Source organism: Condylostylus longicornis, unplaced genomic scaffold, assembly GCF_029603195.1.
Source record: "Condylostylus longicornis isolate FDR11 unplaced genomic scaffold, ASM2960319v2 ptg000098l, whole genome shotgun sequence".
Taxonomy (NCBI): Eukaryota; Metazoa; Arthropoda; class Insecta; order Diptera; family Dolichopodidae; genus Condylostylus; species Condylostylus longicornis.
The window spans coordinates 994,417-1,017,549 of NW_026578066.1; the positions used below are offsets into that span (position 1 = coordinate 994,417).

General features: G+C 23.4%; 1 protein-coding gene across 2 annotated transcripts in view; it reads left to right on the forward strand.

The window, feature by feature from the left end:
• The first annotated feature begins 227 nt into the window (after positions 1-227).
• Positions 228-23,133, forward strand: part of LOC129614015 (bumetanide-sensitive sodium-(potassium)-chloride cotransporter) — a 98,908-nt gene continuing 76,002 nt past the window's right edge. The window contains exon 1 of one of the 2 annotated variants that reach the window (XM_055528384.1): positions 228-495. The gene's annotated coding sequence lies outside the window, so the exon portion shown is untranslated. The remainder of the gene's footprint in view (positions 496-23,133) is intronic. The other variant, XM_055528385.1, reaches the window with a different exon arrangement.

The following is a 23,133-nucleotide window of genomic DNA, read 5'->3' on the forward strand; positions in this document are numbered from 1 at the left end:
TTTTTTTTCTCATAAAACTTTATTTATAGTTACAACATGTACACTTATATAAAATTTATATATATAAATATTGTGTATTTGTAAGCGGTCTATTTTCTATGTTTATTTATTTTAGAGTTTTAATAGTTTTCTATTTTTGCTATTTTTAAAGTAGAAGTTTGAAAACAATAAATATAGAGAGAGAGAGAAAAAAAACTATTATTTTAATATATTGATAAATTTCTTTCACCTTATCTTTTTCGGTTTTTTAAAAAATAATAAAAAAAAAAATTAGTGAAGTAATTTTTACATAACATATAACATTACATAACATTAAATGAATCAGAATCTGGAAAAAAAATTGTTTTAATAAAATCATTATTCTAGGTTCAAGTTATTAAAATAAATAATGAGTGCCTTATAAATATTTTATTTAAGTATTATTTAAAAAAAAAATAATTTTTGGAATCTTAGACGAAAAAATACACCATATAATTTTAAGGAATTTTAAAAAGAGTAAGTAAGAAAATAATTTTTTATTTAATTTTAATTATGTTAAATATTTTGTTTTTAATTAAATGATTAGTAATTTTAGTGGAGGTGACGATCGATACATATCGATGTATCGAAAATTATGTGTAACTTTTAACTTGTGAAAATTTTTAAATTTGTTTGCCGGTAGCACATATTACTTAAATATATCATATAGTTTTGTTCAATTTCAATTAAGTATTTTAAACGAAAAATTTTGATATATTCTACAATAAAGTATAATTTATAAAACTCAAGTACATATGTACTCCATCTATAACATCATACTTATTTAAAAAAAAATTTTTCAATTTAAAAATATGTATAAAATGTTAATTTTATATTCTAAAATAATCCGTCTAACCGGGAGTTTGATATTGTTATATTTCTATATTTATGAAGAAATTTTAATTTTTTGCATATCTTATGTTAGTGATTTTCGATTCTTTTTACATTTAACCGATTTAATGCCGACCGACCAATATTACTCGTATTGGATAAATTTATGAGAACATGTAGATGGTAACAAGAAGTTTTTATGTTGATAGAAAATTACATGACATTAAGTAGACATTTTCTAAAGAAGTTGGATCGAATTTTGAATTACTTGTTTAAAATTTGGTTAAATACCTATAAAATTTTAAAATGTCCCTTATAATACAGAAGTAAAAAATTATGATATCTGTTTAATATTTATAAAAACATTTCAGAGAGATATGAGGAGTAAGAAACGAGTTTATGATGTAAGCAATTTGATTTAAAATTATTAATATTATTGTATATAGATTTGTTTAAATTAAAATATTTAATTAAAAAATTAAATTCTAAAAAAAAATGAATTAGTACTGATCAGGTTTTATTCTAAAGTTTCGATTATATTACTTACTTATTTGCATATTACTTATGTATATATACATATACATACGTATGTTTATATAACAAGGTATATACTTATATGGAAATTTTATCTTAAAATACAAAACTAATACTATATTACATTTGAGTTTCATTGGAAAAAGAAGAAAATTGTAAAATTTTATGCGCCTCTCTTAATTCAGGAGAAAAAAGTTCTTATCACAAAAATCGTACTATGCAATATGCTTATTTAGTCAATGCATTTAAATCGCTTAGTAATTGAAATTAGAATTAAAAAATCTAATATTGCACTATCAACAAATAATTTGTAATTTTGTAATTTGTATACAGACACTAAGTGTAACTGCCTAAAGTTATATTTTATGGTATATACAAAGTTTTGCTGAATAAAAAGTTAATGAAATAGCCGAGTTCAAGGTTAAATTTATTTTATATTAAAGATTATTTTTGTGATCTACAATTCTATAATTTTGATTCCTTTATATTTTTACATGTGCTTACAGTTTCCTAGTAGGGTTTTAATTTATATTATTTTGTAACATATTGTATCTTATTTTAAAATTGTTCGATCTTCATTTTCAATGCAAATAGAATAATAATTAAATTATTCTTAAATATTCCCAGTGAGGCTATATTGTTTTAATGTTTTTTTTTTTTTTTTATTGGTGTGAAAAGAAAACTTCCTTTTATTCTTAATAAAATACTTTTATTTTCACTAATATATTTCGTGCGCTACATACGCACTTTATCAAAGCTGATTTTCTTCTAATTAAGACAACAAACAATAAAAATTGAAATCTATTAAAATTAGGAATATTATACCTGACTTAATATAATCTACCTGACTTAATCTAGAATTTGATTATTATTTTTTTTTTTTTGTTATTATTTACAAACTAAATTTATACCTGTTTTAAACCTTAAAACTGGTCAAATAAATTTTTTAATGCTCTATTTACTGTAAATGTAATTAGAAAGAATGGAAAAATCATCGATAAGTATATGTTTTATATATATATACATGCTTGAGTATATTGCCGTTAATTCGTGTGCTTTAATCAAAAAATTAACTGGCATTATCTTTAATAATTTTTTTAATTGTTATCTTAATATAAAATTTACGGAAATTAAAAATTAACCTCTTCAGTTTTAAGTACATACCCATGTACCTACTTAAAATATTCTAAATTATTTAAAGTATCCAGGTAGTAAAATATTTCGTTTAAAGAAAATACCGCCTTAAATGCCTACTTGTACTAATTATTTATATAAGGCACTATATAAAATGATATGATCAATTTAAATTTTTATTTCTTTGTTCCTTTTTTCGCATTCAGATCCTTTTACAAGAATATAATATTCCAATGTACTTAAAATTTTTTGGCAGTAGTAAAATCAAATGAATTCTGTTTTGTCTGGAATTTCTGTTTAGGAATAAAAATTAATATATGGATATAAATTAAAAAGTCAATTCCAAAATTAAATAATTGGCATCTATTTTTTATATTATAAAAATTCGAATCCATCTACAGAATCCATTTTTTTTCCTTCTTCACTCCTAGGAGGAGCACAGGGCTAGTACATGATATTATGCCCCAGTTTCATAGCATCATATCGGAATTATCTACCGGAAATAATGTGCGTAATTAATTTTCTCCCCAAATTTCTCAACTACTATGCTTTTGTTCTAATTGATGTATTAGAGAGTGTTTTACTACTTACAGTGTTTTAGACGTTTAGAGAGTATGAGTACTCTTAAACAGAACGCTAAAACTGTTTTCGGTTCATTAAATTACATAAAATTGGGTATGTTTGCATTATATTACATTTTATTGAGTTGTGATATCGAAAATACTATTGAGTAAAAATTTTAAGCTACTATGTACTAAAAAAAAATTTATAAAAATATATAAATTATCAGAAATAGTAAAGATGAACCAAAATAAAGCAATAATTATCATTTTATTTAATCTGCTACGATTTCTATAGTTTTTTATTATAATATACACATACATATATTTATGTGTATATAGTGTTGACGCTTTCCAATTGAAATATACAAAAAAATTTATTTGAACGTTTTAAATGGCTGTTATCTCTGTTAATTATTTAATATGTAATTCAGTTTTTTTTTTATATTTTTTTCTTCTTTTCTTTTGATATTACTTATTTATTTTTCATACGGTTGTATGTCTTCAATCTCCCAATAAATATCATTCTGTCACTGACTGACAGTTTTTGTGTACATAATAACAGTATTGTTTTATACGTACACGGATCTATGTATTTAATTATTTTATGCATTACATTCGGGTACCTATACCTAAATTAAATAGTTAAGCTAGAAAAATTACTCACTTCTTATGTACCCATGAGAAAAATTAAAAATTCATTATCGCACATATTTAGAAAAAAAGCGCACTTTTTTTTGTGCAAAATATTTTTTTACTTAGAAATTAATTTATATTGCACCTAAGTATATTCATAAGTATGTACATAAGTATATGTGACTATGTAGGTATAATTTATATCAACTAAGAAAAATAATAATAGTGATTTGTAATAATAGTTATTTCCGAAAATAAAGAAAAGAGCAAAGCAAGAAGAAAAAAAAATATGATGGCATAATGTACAGGAAATATACTAGAAAATTTTTCTTATTTTTTTCGATTAGTTATTCAAATATAATGAAAGTAAGAAGAACAAACTAAAGAATAAGTTTGCAATAAAGAAAAATAAAAAAGAAAAAATTCAATAAAAAAAGCACGAAAATAGTTATTCATGCATCATGGCTATTATACAAATAGGTGTATATTTTTTAATATAGAATGGAAAACTAGAAAATTATAAGAATTTTTTTGTTTATTTAAAAAAAAAAATAATGCTGTATTAAAAGCCATAAAGGTACTTAATAATGTAGACATTTATTAAATGTTTGCTAGAATAATATCAATGATTGCTTTTAAAACATTTGTCACATTTATGCAAATTGAAAATGTTTGTTCTTTTGTTCTACCTGCATAGGTTTTTGAATATTGAGATATTTGTGACCCCATTGAATTTCTCTCGTTCAATTTTTGCAGAATTCTGCACATTAATATAATAAGCTACATATTTTAAGCTGAATGTCTGTCAATTTACGCTAAATTTATTTCAACGAAATGATTAATTTTTGGGGTTTTGGCCGGCCATACATATAAAATGTGTATGAATATCAAATTCCAGAGCGCTCCGACTAAAATAATAAGCGATTTGAAAATTTATATTTTAAGTTTGGAAAGAAAATTAAGGAACGTATACATATTTATGTATGTATGTATATGAAATGAATATACTCCTCTGTCGAACTAAAATATGTATATTGAATGTGAAAAGCACGAGCCTGATCTTATCCACTTAAATAGATAAATATATATAATATATTATGCATGTATGTATGCATTAATGCATTAGGTATGCACCAAAGACCATATATTTTAAATGCCTTAATTTTAATTGTATACTTATGTACGAACATATTCTCCATCGTAAGCATTTTATAAATATGTATGTATATATGTACAATATACATACATGTTTACATACTTAAACATATATATATATATATATATATATATATATATATATATACGTGTACATTATAAAAGTATAAGAAATGCTATCACATTAAATTTTTTAAAATTGATGGCAATGAAGTGTGATAAAGATTCAAGAAATAAAAAGAATAAGAAAATAAAAAAAAATGAAAATTAGGTACTTATTATTGTATGTACATACATATATATGTATATACATATTTACAATATATATATATACATTTATACGTTTATAAAATAAACAATAAAAAAAACAGAACTTGATTCTAATCGAAAGACAAGAAATTTAAAAACAAAAGTAAAAAAAAAAAACAAACTAAATTTATTTGATACACGAACGCGATCCAAAACTGAATACTGGACTAAAGAGGAAGATATGTGTGTATGTATAGGCATATACATATATCCATATGTACCCATATTTCATGTAGATATATATGTAATTATACCAATATACAAATATAAATTAAAAACACGTTTATGTATATTTATATGTCATCTTAATGTACCTTTATAGGTGAATTATGAATATGAAATGAACAAAACCTAATTTCATATGAGTTGTCGTTTTATTTTGTTTGTAGTAATTATGTCTAGTAGTTTCCTACATGTTATCCTAAATTATTGTCGTCGTGACATCCTGAATTAAAGATATTTTGTGTTACATAAATACTAGAATATAAATTATGAAACACTTTATGGTTTGCAATTTTATTAATTTGATAATTTTCGGAATTTCAGGTAATGCAAGTGTAGCTGTTAATAACAAGTACTAAAACAAAAATACATGTTTGATTAGTTTGTTAGAATAAAATTATTAATCATTATAAATGCAGTAATAAAACGGCAGTACTGTGTAATCATAAGATTATAATACATAAACATACATACATCCATACATATACGTATAACCAGTGTTCCCACTCAATAAAAACAAAATGTATCCAATTTCGAGAAAAAAATGTATCCAAAATGTATCCAGCCTCCTAAAGTAGAATTATTATACTAAATCGTCTTATTTTATACCAATAAACTCGTAAATAATATTAATTTGCTTTATTCAACAATGTGAGTTTCGTTATTTATAGTAAATTCTTTTAGAAATCACACGCAATTTCTACTACATTTTAAAATTTAAGGTCAGAAAATATATGTTCTGTAGCTGTTGAACTATGCGGTAAAAACGATTCAGCATGAAAACGGGCAAATTTTATTTAGTCAGCAAATTAAGTTTTTTGGAAGATAAAGCACTTAAAAGTTACAGCACTTTAAAAGTTTTCTAATATTTATTTAGTGTTCGAGAAAGAAATGTATCCATATTTCAGCAAAATTTTAAAATGTAGCCAATTTCGACATTTTAGCAGATTTGAGTATCTTTGTATCCAAGCTAAATTTTAAAGCAAAAATGTATCCAAATGGATACAATTGTATCCAAGTGGGAACGCTGCGTATAACTAATATGTATAACTGTTATAAAATCATAAATGAAAGCATATAGAACAAAATATTCCAATCCAATTCGGTTTTCTTATAATTCTCTTTTGTTTTTTGTTTTTGTAAAGAAAAAACTGTTGCTGATTTATTCTAGGTATAAATATGTAGTTATGGAAACTATGTACTATATATATTAAAATTTTGTATGACTTTTAATATAAGGTAAAATAAGTATATGAGCGTACATTTTAGTGGATGTGTATGCCTAGTTAAATACAATCGTAAATAGACTACCGTATATAGACCTAGGTATATTTAGATATGTACACGTATCCAAATTATGTATAGGTTTTTTTTTACATTATATCTACGTAAGTATGTATATAATTCTCTTTAAAACAAAAAATTTATAAATAGAGAAAGAAATTTGTAAATACATTTGCTCATACTGTACTATGAAAATAATAAGAATGAGAAAATTAACACCAATGGTGACAATTGATATACTAGAATTGGCTTTAAATTACCTTATACAAATATGCACATACATAAATTTTTTTTTGTATTTAATTTAAATGTAAAAAAAGCCAGGAACTTAGAGCAACGTGATGACCGATTCATTTTTTTTTGTACAAAATGATTTTTACAATAAGAACTTCTTACCTATTTATTCTTATTAGAATTTTACTTATTTTTTTTTCGAAAAGGTTAACTCTTAATAAATTATTGTAAAATTTTAGGTTTACACATAAATAAGTATATAGGTACTCAAACTTAAACTTTATGAAAAAAAAAATTGAGATCAGCTGTTTTGCAATTTTTTATGAGTGTGTATTATAATATTTTTGATAATCAATCAGGAAACTAGAATATTACTTATACACGAATTGACTCAAACATGCAATTCTATTTCATTTAAGTAAAAATTGGCAGGAAATCTATTGTGAAAAATTTCCTTTTTTGAGATAATCAAAAGTATACCTAAATGACTCTTTTTATACAAATACAATTAACAAAAGAGTATTATTATTTAAGTACTTAATAATTTAGCTTTTTGATAATTTCCTTTTTGGGAAAATTTCCTTGAATTATTTCTTATTCTGAAATATAAAATCTTTTAATCTATAAATAATGGTATTTGATTAAGTATATATGTTTACAACAATTAATTCACAATATTATTGTTCATGCGAAATGGTACATGAAGATCGAATACTAAGTATAACACTTAACGCTATAGCGCTAAGTGGTATACAAGAAGATAGTATATTAATAATATATTATAATATATAATAAGTTTTCCTTTGATGGTTATTTTCATTTAGTCTAAGCAGTTCATTATCACTTTTAAGTAAATAATTTCTTTATACATACTTATTCGATTGTGAATTTTTAATGTTAAAAATTATTGATTTTATTTTTTGTTAAACACTATATGGGTATTTTCCCTCATTTTAAATTTTTTCTTTTTGAGGAAAGTTTTTCAATTAATTTTGAATTTATTTTTGAAAAAAATTTTTATTTTCATAATTAATAGGTAATTTCGCATAAGAATGCGACACAATCTATTTCACCGTACCTATTTATCATACTCGAAATGGCAGTCTTACCATCGTGCAACGCAAATAAAATAAAATGTTCTTTTATTTTACCTTCAAAATTGATGTGAACTAATTTACATTAAAATATGTTATTATTATATATTTTGGCTGTAAGAAGCTCCAAAATATTACAGAATTTGAACTAATACATAACTCGTATCTGCTGAAACATATAAGATATATGAGCTGTTATTATTATTACCAATTAGGCTGAACTCACTAATTTATGTCAACGAATTAAAAACAATTTGTATGAGTCATTGGATAGTTTGCTAATTTGTATAAAATTTTAAATTACAAAATGTCAATTTCCATTTAGAATTTTCAGTTCAAAAACTTATAGCTATTCTATGAGGTTTAGATTTCTATCATTGGAATTTATTTTAAATTATTGAAATTGTTAATTTAAAAAATTAAAATTGTTCCCCGTTTTTTGTGTTGAATTTAAAAAGGTGAAAAAGAAAATTAATGAAAGAAGAAGTTCTTAAGAAATTTTTCCAAATAAGTTTTTAATTGCTATTTTTGGAATTTTGTGTTTTTTTTTTTTTTTGCAAAAAAAAAAAAAAATAATGCCTTACTCTATTAACTAAGTTCAATAATTCATGAGTTCATGTTAAGGAATATGAAAAAATAAAAAAAAATTTTTAAATTTCAATAGAATTCAAAATTACTTAGGGTAAAGTCGTAGAGAAATGTAAAATAAACTTGTTCTTAAGTAGATTTATAGATTTCCTTATAAAAAGGATTAAAATAATTTTCTTATTACATACATTTTTACTTATATACATATACTGACATATTTCTAAAGAAATCGTAATCAATTTAAGTACGCATACTTATGTACTTACTCCTATACTTATGAGTCCTCTTTTTTCAATTTACTTAACAGATTTTGGTGTTGATGAAATTAACAGAAAAAAAATCCTTAAATAAAATTATAAATTGTACTTTTGAAAAACTCAGTTACTTTATTGTTTTTAAACTTTTTTCCTATAGCAATTATTAAGGTTTATCTTCCTGTCAGTGAATTTCCAATGTAAAATGAAATTAAAGGGAAATTTCAAAAAAATTTTCTTTGGGTTTAAAAGTTACCTTATTAATGAGGGGGTTAATTTTTATTTTGAAATGTTTTTTTTTTTTTGACACACAATTAAGAAGAATTATTACTTTATGAAACTTATCTTACCTTAATTTTTAGGATTTTGAAGAATTATAAAAGTTTTCCTTTTTCTTTTTTGGATTTTAAATTTTTAACAGTGTAAGGAGTGATTTTTGTTTTGTTTTCTAAGTAGAGAGAGGTTTGATGATTTTGAATTAAATTTTTAAATAAGCTCGACTATTTAATGTAGCAAATATTGTGAAATTAATTCAGTATTAATTGGAATAATCTTGAAATTTTTAAATATGTATGTTAAATTCACCTGTTAGTAAATCACTTTCTTCGCTTCAAGAGTCGCTTTTTGGGAGGATATCGGTTCGACGGATTAGAAGAATTCTTGAAGGCGTCTGTGTGTGATCTGCTAAACTTTTTCAAGGGACTTCGATGGAATTAGCGGGGGGAAGTGTGTTGTAGAGGAATGCCGATGGGTATTTTACTGTTTTAATGCTGTGTGGAAGCGTTTAGGGTGCCTACTCTATTCTCTAACTAACTAACTAGGTAAATCAGATTTTGTATGTAGATTTGTAGATTTTAACTAGTAAAATGAAAATAGATCTCAGAAATTTTTTAAATGTATAAGTAATTCGTAAAAATAACAACGGACTAACCTTTTGAAGTACTGAATTGAATAAGTACCATAAAATTTTCGGAAATATTAAAAATTAAGGCGTTAAAAAAATAATTATGTATTTCAACAGGTGTTTATTTATTTATAATAAAAATTAAATTTGATAAATTCATTTTATTTCTATTAAAAATTTTTAAGGTCTGTTTTTTCTATTTATTATTATAAAAAAGGTAAAAGAATATTTTATATTTTTTTATAAATTTAAAATTTAAATAAAATATAAGGATATTGCATAAATAATAAAAGGACTATAAATATTAAGGTTTAAGATTAAAAAATTTTATAAAATTCAAAAGAAAATTCATTAAAAATAAACATTAAAAAAAACACATACACACACAACAAAAAGGGTTATTTAAAAAAATTTCCCAAGAATTGTTTTGACCAGATTTCACAGTAATTGGATGTGGATTTGTTTATGACCTTGGAAAAAGATCTCATTCTATTGTTTAACTATAATGACTTTAGCAAGTACATCTATGTTTTCATATTTTTGTATACGTGATTATTTATTTAGGCCAAATTCACTAAAAAACAAACAAAATATTTATAAATTTTTTATATATAAAAAAAAAGTTTATTTCAAGTCTATTTTTAGTAATTTAGGATCATTACAAGTTGGCCGCAAATATTTATGCTTTGCTAAATAATCTTTGCCAATGATCGTGAGCCTGATTATTCAGGATACTTATGTCTAATAAAGGGTATCTCACTGACTATTTTCGCATATTAGTGGTTCCTACATGTCTAGTGAAAAAAATTTGCATATCAGATAAGAAATTTTGAAAGCGAATAAAATTTTTTTTTCTAAGGGATTTGAACAGTATTTCAGCCCTACCAAAATTAGCATTATAACGAGTATGTTAGTGTTCGTTGGGATATAGCAATATATTTGAATATTTTATTAAGCCTGCCGTAAAATAACTGCAGCACTGGTTAGATTTATTGTAAATTACGATAAATTGTTATCGTAATTTGGTATTTTAAAATCGCTATTCAATTTTGTCGATGGAATCGTTATTTCAGTAACTTCCACAATATGGAAACACTTTGGATTACGTAATTCGCAACAATATTTAATCTCCAATATCATAACTGCTTTATATATAACTACTATACTGTTAAGCATATATTATCAAATTTATGTTATAATTTGATTGTACCTGTAATAAAAAATTTGGTAGTTTGTAATCAATTTGCTGTAAATTTTTTTAATAATTTTTTTTTATGTATACCTTATTTGTGGATCACGAGATTATACTTTTTGATTTTTACCGATTTTACAATAATTCAATTATGTAGGCAAATAGTTCTTGTTTATAACTTATGTTAATGTGGATTGTATGTACATTTATACACGAACATATGTACTATATATATATGATAATATTCATATCTGAATATTCATATCTGTTTTATCTGAATTTTATTATTAAAAAAATTTAAATTACGATAGGTATGAAATCAGAAACTTCTGAATAAACTATTAAATTTTTTTTTATTTATTAATTTATTTTTAATTAATGAATAAAATTTTAATAAACTTAAAAATTGACAAGGCATTAATCTAAATTTTGCCCGACCAAGCAGTTCTTAAATAATGTTATGTAATAAATAGTCTTATGAACTATAAATTAAAAAGTTATTCGACTAACAGCTCTTCGCCAGATTTTTCGACGTGAAAGTTAATTCATAAAAGGGAGAATAATTTTGGAGAATAATTTTCTTATTAAAATATCATATTGCATATGCTAAGGAGGAATTTTGAATTGTGCAATAATTTTATAAAAAGTTATAAATATCGAACAAATTGCTTATTTTTGAATAAAATTACGGCCACTGTGAATAAAATGACAGGAACTTGCAATGAAGCTTGTATGTTGCAGAAACAGTTGACTGATAATTTGAAAAATGTAAATAGGTCTCAATGAGATAACTTTTTTTTATTATTATCGACTGGTTTGTCATACAATGTTAACTTTCTGTTTTGTAGGTTGTTGAAGTTTTGTAAACAGACAAAATGATGGATAAAACTGAATAGGCAGAATAACTTGTTGACAGAATAACAGTACTCCTCAAATTTTTCGGAAATTTGCTAAAAAATTTATAATGGCGCTTAAGATTTGATTCGTTTGAATTTATTTAAATATATGAATATATTTTTTTGCTTTACTAAAAATTCAAATGAATTAATAAAGAATTCTTAACAAATCAAATTTTTTTTAATAATATAAATATTTTTATTGACATTTTTTGCCAAATCAAATATGTATAATATGTTTATGATTATATATATACATATCTACACACATTTAATGATTTCAAACACTCATTGTTGATTTCTTCTCTTGTTTTTAAAATTATTATTCAAATATTTTAATTAATTTGGTTTATACGTCAATAACACATCATGTATGTACGAATATAATACTTTTTAATATTTGAACAGTTTTTAAGAATATGTACATATATAAAATGCTACGAGACATTCACCAACACACTTACGAGTTCACAATATTTACTTTAAAATTCTTGAAATTAATTTTTCGGAAAAATTAAGATTTTGCAAAATCATTGTTAGTTAAATAAATTCGTACTTTTATTTTACCTGATTTGTTTATGTTCTATGGACATATTGTTTATGTTACTTTTAATTTCTACATAAATATACAAAAATATATTAACATAATTTAATATTTATAATATATTCGCAAATATTACACACACTATACGTAACAAAGATTTTAATGAATTTGAAATTTGTGACATAATTTTTATCCATTCTTTTGTTTGTGGAATGTATAGGAATACAAAAGAATCAGAGTAAAGTCAGAAGAATAGGAAATAGAAGTTAAATTTTTGGCTTTATACTACTTGTGTTGTGGTATATTTTATTACGAAATGAATTTGTTTTTGCAAATTTATACTTTATGCCGTAAAATTTTTTGACATCTTAAAGAGAATTAATTGTCAAATATTTACATACGGAAGGTCAAAAAAATTGTCAAAATATAAGCAAAATTTCAATTTTCGGCAACAAAATTTTAAGAAATTATTGCTTTGATATACAGAGGCATTATGTTCAGAATTGTTTTGGGAAAAAATGTTGCCGCTTGGAAATTGTATTACTTTACAACCGATTCAAATTTATTTTAAAATTTGTTACAAAAAATTTAACCCTCAAGTGCATTATATTAAAAAATTATTGTCAATTTTTATTAGTTCTGCCTAATATATTAATTTCAAGATCAAAGTTCGGTGTTATTGAGTTATCAAGTTAAAATTACTAAATAAAAGATGAGAGAACACTTCTTTTAATTAAAAATTTTTTTAAATATAACACATTCATATTGTGTATTAAGAATAAAAGTGATGACTTTTGTGCATAAATTTTTTAAAGTACCTAAATTAAAATTTTAATAATAAATTATAATGAAATATAAATAAAACTTACGTACATAATACAACTATAAAATGCTGTATGTGTATCATTTTAATTAATTCTAAAACGAATTTAGTTCGAGAAGAACTCCTCGGTTTCGGTTCTTCTTATTATTAAAAATTCAATGAAAAAAAAAATTCTAATTAACAGACTGCCATTATAAATTTTATATGTTTTTTTATGAATATTTAATAAAATCAGGTTTATAAGAATTTTTTTTTTAGTGTCTTTCCAGTTTTTAGATCAGTGTATAAATAATTAATATGAGCCAAGCCCCATTATGTATAAGTTTATTAAAAAAGGATTCACGGAAAATCATCATTTTAAAATTGATGCGTTTGTTATTTAAAATTCTTAAATATTTACCTTTAAATGCATTTTACACACACTATGACTGAGATTTGTAAACTTAAAATTCATAATATAGTTGAAGATTGCCTGTGGTTTCTCTTTCCAATCATTTATTATAATAACAAATATATATATATTAGTATATGTGTGTATATGATAACCTGTGTTAAAGAAGAGAGAATTATTAGTAAAAAGTAATAAATTTCAAGAATAAAATAAAATTTAAAATCTTCACTTTGCAAAAAACAAAAAAAAAAACTATCAAAAGAAATTTATTGAAAGGGACTCAAATGATGGTATTAAAATGAAAAATATGTGAGCTGGACACATAACCACTATTAAATTTCTGCAATAAGATCATTCATTTTCTTTAAAGGTTTTTTATATTCGAATATAAATTTAAAAAGTCTGTGATTATTTTAGAAAGAAGAGTCTAAGACGTATAACATTTGTTTTTTAAATTTATACGAGTAGATAATTGTATAAGATAGTTGTCATTATTTTCACATATTCCTTTGCATTAACGTATAGTTGCCATTGTTACCTTTGATTTTTTATAAAATACAAGATTCTTATATATTTTTTTGCAAGATATTGTTATTGTATAATAAAAATCACAAAAATATTTTCAGATTGAAGGTCTAATTGAGCTTACTTTTTTTATAGATATTTTTATTATGTTTTATAATCTTACAAGTTTGTACAGTGCAATAAACTACATTGTCTACATTTTAGTTTCTAAAATTAATCTAACTAAAAATATTAACCTTTTGTATTTTTTCGTATAGAAATTCTTAATGCACACGTGTTGAGTTTGTGAGACAATACAAAAAATTCTCGTAATTAAATTTGAAAGTTAAAAAAAAATTTTTTCAAAGATAGCTGTCTTGATGTAAGAATTTAAGGGAATTTTGTCCAAGAAAGCATTTATGACGGCTAAAATTAGTAGTGCATTCATTCTCGAATAGAATGAGTGAGCGTTTTAAGAAGAGAAATTTTAAAATTCATAAACTTGAGAAGAAGCGCGTAAAAAACTAAAGCGTTCCTTTTTTTGTTCATTTCGAGCCAATATACAAGACTTTGTATCACAAATCGAACAACAATAAAACTGTATAGTCTTATACTTTAGTGTTTACAGTTTCTTAAATAAATTTTCATTAAAATTTAATTCGAATTTAGTACTTTTTCAAAATTGTTTTTTATAGACTTTTTATAGTTGAATAATTAAGTAAACATAATTTTAAAATACTTGATCTTAAGTGATTAAAATCTTAATATTTTTTTTAGTAATAAATCATCAGTTTGAGACTTCATTAATGCATAAATAAAATGAATTATGATTAAAAATGAATTTTTTATTTTTTATGAAAAATTTTTCAATTATATTTAATATGCTGTTTGCGGTAGACATTTTATTTTCACTATAAAAGTGACTAGTAATAACAATTTTTAATATGAAGTACACACAAGTGTTTATTTTATGCTTTTATACATTATTTTTTTGCATAACTTTTACACATAACCAATGATAAGTACCGACATCTTGTATATAGCATTAAGGCATGTGGAACATATGGTCCGTGTAATGATTCTAATTGAAATTAACCCAGTTGTCTTAACTCTTCTTCTTAAAAAAATAAAATTAAATAATTCTGTTAAGTATGTGCCTGTGAAAATTATGTTTTTTTACATTTCAGAAACAGTTTCACATTTTTCTGAGCCTACATTTCAATAGTAGTTTTAGTGTGGTTTTTTGATTTTTGCTAACTAACAAAACCTGCAATACTATGATCTGCGCAATGTTTTTACTTTTTATTGCGATTCATCGTCTTGTAAATGTTTCAAATACCTGATAGCATTTGTATTATTACCAACTATGGAAATAATGTCTGGTCTTAAGAACATGTATAAGCACAGTTAACTATCAACTATATATTATTCTTTTTGCAAGACAACCTTGAATGAATTTCTGTTTGGTTAGCTCTAATTGTTAATTCTGTTTTGAATTAATATTATTTTAGTATACAAAATTGTATGTATAATTTAGTATCGGTATAATATTACAAATAGACATACAAGTGTACATACTATCTTTAAGGTAAATATTTTTGAAAACTCTGATGCCGATTGAAGAAATCAAAAAACCAAACTCAAATGAATATTTTAATCATAAAAATATAAACGATTTCATGTTGTTTTGAAATTTTACTGAATTTCTTAAGATAAATGGCATATAAATCGGTGCATCTATAATAAATGTTTACACTCTTAATTTGATTTTGAAGTAATTTAGTATTGACATGATATAAATTACATATGCTATTTGGATCGGAATCAGCGTGATTGTGGTAAAGGTATTGCGGTTACGTTAATTATAAATTATTTTAGGTTAATTTATAGTCATAGTATAATTATTTTGTTTATATCATAAAAGGATATATATTAAAGTATATATATATACATGTATATATATATATATATTTATATATATATAATACATATATATATATATATATATATATATATATATACATATATATATATATTAAAGGATATATATATATAAATATGTATATAATTATATATATAAGTACATATATATATATAATACATATATATATATATATATATATATATATATATATATATATATATATATATATATATCATGTAGTTCATAATAGACATATATGTAACGTACATTTATTTATTAGGGCTGATCATCTTAAATAATTGTTTTTGTACTTCGAAGAGCGTTTCAATAAAATGATCATTGTTCTTAATAGTAAATTTTTGTATGTATATGCCCAGTATGTGTATGTCGGGCACTTATCTATCTTAGATCAAAACCTACAACACATTGTTATTTTTTGCTTCGCTAGTTTTTTTTTTTCAAATTTCGTCTTAAAAAATCTTTCTCAATTGATACTTCATGCAACTCTTATAAATATGAATGAGGCAGCGGCACTCTTCCATTGTGTGATACATATTGAAATCAAATATCGAAATAAAACCAGCAATTAAAAATGTTCATAAGTATATCTGAAATATCGATTTTTATATCAGTAACTCGACATTTTGATTACTGCTTTATAAAATTTTTAAAGTTATTCATCATTTAAGTATGTAAAGTAATGCCATTTTGACATTTATGTAAATTTATGTATGTACATATACTTCCATTTGTAGTGCTAGATAACTTTGAAACTAAATTAAATGTCACAATTCCAATATAGATACTTATAAAAACTTTTGCGATATTCAGAAAAAATGTCGATAAAACAAAATACGGTCTGCCCATCCCTACTTCGAACGTTCTACATTATTGTCTTAATTTAGATATAGTCGTTGTTATTCAATAATAACTGTTTACAAATAATTTATAAATAACTTGTATATATTTGCTTAAAGTTTCTCAATATTAATGTCATATTAAAAAACTGCGGTAACCTTTTAAAACATCTATGTATTTATGTATATTATATGTATATCTAATGTGCACAATGTGATTTTGATTTTTGATCCATTTTTATGTGACTCAATCGCAGAACATTTTATATTGAATACTCGCTTTATATGTACATACATTTACGTAGAAAATATTTCAAATTTCATTGCAAACACATTAAAATGCAAAAATAAAAAACTTAACATTTCCTTTTAAGAATATTTCCAAGAACTAAAAGTAAATTAAATTACTTTAAAAAAAAAATTGCGTTAAAATGACATTAAAAGACACATACATATGTACATAGTTGTATATTTTTAATGTCATATACATACAAGTGTACATACTTATATTTATAACTTATGTACTGTGAAAAGTGTAATATAAATTGGAAGCGCAAGTTAATTCGTAGCCTATACATGCAATAGGATGTATATTTAAACCGTTTAATTAAGGATATGTATATGTAGATTTGTATATTGGAATGCGATGGATAATTTGAGCAAGATATAAGTATTTTAAAATTAAATGGCTGTACAATTTACTAATTCACCAAAGTAATTAATAGTAAAAATAATTCACAATATTCATTGCAAAGGTTATGATTTCAAATTTACTACGATTTGTGTCAGCTTACCAATCATATGGTGTTAATTTTTATGTTATATTATGTTTCCAGTGTTAGAGAGTTAAAAATAGTATAATATTTACCAGTATAAGTTTGGATTAGCTCACGCTATACTTGAGTAAGATTTTTTTCATAGTGTGTGTGGGTATATGTGGGTAATGTGTGTGTGGTTTTCCATATGTGTGCAGCCTAACAGCCTTAGTTAAATTATATGTAAGAATAATAAAATATTTTATTGAAGTATTAATTGTGAATATAAAAAATTTTATTAACTTTGTATTAACATGCATACATAATAATATACAATATGGGCATGAAATATGCTTATTTTGATATTTCCGATTAAAATTAAGACGTGTACCGGTGTACTTTTCGAATGATTCATTCAGTATCTAATTACACTGATGGTATGTACATTCGTTTGTTTTCTTTATAGAACATTGACTTAATAAAAATATTCAATTGATAATCGGCAAGTAATTAGATATTGAAAAGTTAGATTTTGCTGATCGAATGTAATTAAAATTTTCTGCATCTCAACAAATTATTATTATTGTGTCAGATTTATTTAAAATAAAAAAAATATAATAAAATTATATTGAAAATTTCTCATATTTCAGCTATTTATTTTCTTTTTATAATTTTATATAAATATAAGAAATTCAAGTCCAAATTCATAAGACTAAAAGTTTTACTTTTCAGCAATAATATTTTAAATCTTTTAAAATATATTTATTTTATATACATACATACATACATATATGTAGTTAGTAAACAACAACAAAAAATAAAAAAAATATGAAAATTATAAAATGACGTACGCCATCACATGAATGAAACTAATGGGAGCCTAATTGATTCTACTTGTTGGGACAATTTCTTTAAAACTGCTTCTCTGACCATGCAATTTCATTTATTTTAATAATAAAAACTAAGAAAAAAAAATAAAGAAATAAAAATATTTTTGCTTTTCTTTTTTTATTCTAGTTTAGATTAAAGTATGTGACATTGCAAACTGTAATTAGGTGGTTGATAACAAAAAAAAAAACAAAAAAAGAAAAAAATTTTCAATAATTGAGTAACTTATTTAAATTTGAAGTATCAAGATTTTTACATATTTTTAAAAAAAAAAAGATTATTGGGATTTTTCTATAATTTCAGTAATTAATATTTTTGTAAGTAAAAGTTCAATATTTTGGACGAATAGGGAATGGGACCCAAGATACATAAAAATAAACATTGTTATTTGCTTCCATGAGTTCGGTTTTCGCATGGAATTTGCTTTTCTTTTTATGCAGAGTGATGTAAACTTTAAATTTGAACAAAATTTTTTTAAATAAACAACCGCTCAACTAGTTAGGGTTAGCGCACAGAAACAGTCGTCTGATAAACGAACACCGAGCAAAAAAAATTTGAGTGATAAAATAAAAGTGTTCCTCCTTGCCCTGCCATAAGTCTAAAGATAGATTTTAAAGATTATTTCAGATTATTGTGCATTGATATTACAATCCTCTACGACATTTATAGATATATATAGGGGTCCTTTCTGCCGCCTGGTTGTTGAGCAGGTCTTTTGTATCAACTTTTCGGTGTGTAAGAGTCATATGGTTGGATATTGTGGTCGGTTCTGACCTTATTTTACAGAAAGACTCTCCAATATGTTATTTAGAAATTTGTGTCGCTAAAGTAGTTAGGCAGGGTTGGAATGTAGTTATGTCTCAAACCGGTAGTATGAATTCATGGATCAAGCAAACAAAGTTTTTTTTTCTTTAAATTGCGAACTTTGCAATAGTGTCTTTCCATAATATTTGTTGCTCAAATGTTATTTACGTTTATACTTTTTAATTTTTCTATATTTTCAACTTAAGAATTTGTAAGTACATTTATAATAAAAAAAAAAAAGAAAAATGGAAAAAAAAAATCATCCAATTCTTAGCTCATTTACGATTTTTTTTTCTTTTCTTAGTTTTCAGAAGGAAGTAGTTATGTACGTTTGCAAACAAAATGATTTTTTATCTTTTGTTGAACTAAATTTGTGACTTTTAAGCAATTGAAATTATAATTGTTATATGATAAAAAAGAATTATGAATTAAACGTTTTTTTTCAAAAGAAAATTCAGGTAATTTACTCTTATACTAGTATATTGTAATTTCAGTATAAAAATGTATATATATGTAAATATATATGTATATAATAAATATAACTATACGTATACCTATATAATTTGCATTTATAATAATAGTTTAATTTTGAATTTACGTTCTCTTAAAAATATTTTGTATATTAAGTGGAATGGTTAAGAAATCACAAAGAAACATCATATATTTTTTCTTCGGAACGGAAGGAAATCATTTTACCATACATACATGTATAAACTTGCATTATGTACAAATATCCGTATAGATTTATAATTTTATTCATATACTTTTGAAATTTAAGTATTCGTTTATAATGCAAATTTTGTTGGATAATAAAATGGTACATATATGTATATATTATATATATATGCAAATGTATGGAATCAATAAAAGGTCAATTAATTCAACTTTTTTATAATTGAATATTTTTTTCTTCCTCTAATTGGAATCTTTTGAAATGATTTTGTAGAAAAAACCTTGCATACACATATACATAGGTATGTCATTACAACAATAACTAAAGAGAAGTTGTATAATATGCTTTACATAACAATACAATTTTATAATGTTGGAGATGATAAATATGTCATGACTTAAATTTATTAATTAATGTTACAAGTATACATAGATGACATGCATATACTAAATTGAGTCAAGAATGTGTACTTATGGTGTACATTATTCGTACATATTAGTACATATACAATTCATAAAAAATTGTATTTTGAGATTCGTGAAAAAATGAAGGAATCCGTTCCAGAATCCATAGTGTCCTGTGCGCAATAATATAATTGCTTCTTTCTGATTTTTAACATTCCCAGTGTTTAATATCTCTAACGTATAACATTCAAATTGTTAGACAGTCTTGAGTTGTTCAATTATATTTACACATTTACTTCGATAGGGGTTTTTTAATACATTTATATAGAGAGCCCTATATACATTTAGCATATAAATTGAAAGTTTTGACATAAGTACAAGATTCTATTCTAGGTCTATTACTATACTATTATATATCTTCATTTCTATTCTATTCTAGGAGTATTACTAATCTTCAAAGAGAGTGTACTTATAATATTGCAATTTTAAAGATAAATAATAGCTTCTCATTTGTAGTTTTGTACGATACCTGCCGCAGCTTCTAAAATAATAAACATTAAAATTTTACCAAAATTTTTTTTTACTTACATTTTTACTTATTAAAATCAACATCAAAATTGATCCAGTTGGAAATAAGAAAATTATTTTTTTTTTTGAAAAAAAAAAATCCTACATGGAAACCCTCCAATGTTTATGGCAAACTAAGTTATTGAATATTATTCTCTCTATTTTAAATTTCTTCAACAAAGCATGCATTTTAGAGCTGTTTCTGCAAGTATTTAATATCTTTAAATATTTAATGGTAATTTTAAAATTGGTGAAACTTGATATTATTAAAAACCGGTTTTTTATTGTTATTGTTAAAAGATAAAATTTTTAATATGCAAAAGTAATAATTGTTTTTTTTATATAGCATTTTTATTATACTGTTGCATTAACATCATTGCCATATTTACTTTTTGTTTATTTAGTAAAAAATTTTTAAGTAAAATTGCAAAGAATTTAAAGAAGATTAATAGGTTAATATTGAAAATGTCATCAATCTGACAATCACGGCAATTATGTCAATCACATTCACAAATGACAGTTATTCATTGGAAATACTCATTTTTAAAAATTATTCTTATAAAATGCAATAAAATTTAAAAATTGATAATTGCTAACAATTAGAACTGGAACTTACAAATTTTTTTGTAAATGCTGTTCTGGGAACATTTACACACCTACATCACATCTATATGAACTTATCTTAAAACTACACCGAACAACTGTAAACATTTTTTAATTTAATTTTGTAAGAAAAAAAAATCCAATTATTTTTTGTGTTTCATTTAGAATTTTATTAAAAGAAAATGTCATTTTAATTAAAGGCGAAATAATTTACAATTTTTTCGAATTTAATTAAAGCTAATTTTATTCGTAATAATTAAAGAAAAGAATATTTTAAATCAATATACTTACGTATACGTGCATATATGTTAATGTGTAATGTTATGTAGATTACAAAGAAGAAAACTAGAAACGAAAAATTTTTTCCCATGTACAATTTTATGAAATTTCATTTGTTTAATAATTATTATTAAAAGACATGAAGGTTTAATTAATTACCTACATTAACTTCGTACATATATATGTAGGCATAGCTTATTGTCTCTTTGAGCTTTGACTTTTCATGACATTTTCATTGATTATTTTGAAGAATATTACACAAATCAGAATAACAAAAGCAGGAAAAGAACCCCTTAATTAGTAATAAAATAATTTGTCTTATGAAAAGTGATATTTTAATATTAAAATATTTTCGGAATGAATTTAATAATTCTGTGTATCTGGCAACAATTTCTTTTATTTCCAATGTTATTATATTATTATCGGTAATTCTAGAAAAAAATTATGTAGGTCACTTCTTCCTTTCTTTCATATTTTTGAAAGGTACTAAATTTTTTGCTAATTTAGTTTAATTGACTTCAAATGATTGCGGTGTGCTTATGAATACGGGCTTATTTTTTGCCATAAAAGTTTCCTCTTAAATTATTTTTTATATTGTTTTTATTAGTTAATATAATAATTAAGTAGTTTTTAGGTATTTTCTTAAAAATACATAATTGGGTTCTTTTTGATATAAATTTTTTTATTGCTCATCATTTCTTGTAGATATACATAAGTACGTACCTACATAAAATGAAGAAACATTTCCGTTTTAAACACTTTGATACCAACACAAAAATTTTGCATGAGAACAGTCAAATCCATTATGGTTTTCTTCAACATCGACTAAGTCGAGACTTCAATGGAGCTAAAAACTTTCTTTTAAAATAATTTGATCCAAGCTTATGAAAATCAGAATATATAAATTAAGCGAAGACGGCGGTTTTTGATTGAAATTTTTAATTTTCCAAATTGTAAAACTCTTTGACTTTGTGAGAATAGAAGTAATGGTTATATTTAAAAGAAACATATGTATATGTAAACAAGTTTAATTTAATATATGGTATATGTGAATACTTGGATTACCTATTAGATTCTATTTAATTTATTCAGAGTTCTACAGGGAATTTTTGTTGAAGTTTGGTGAATTTAGTTCAAACTTTGTTTAAGTAATCGTTTTGTTGGAACAGACTGACATTAACTTGTTGTAGGATTGCCACTTCCCTATAATGTCCCTGTTTCAAGTTCAAAATAGGAGATATTCCCAATTTCTACAGTATTTTATCCAAAAAA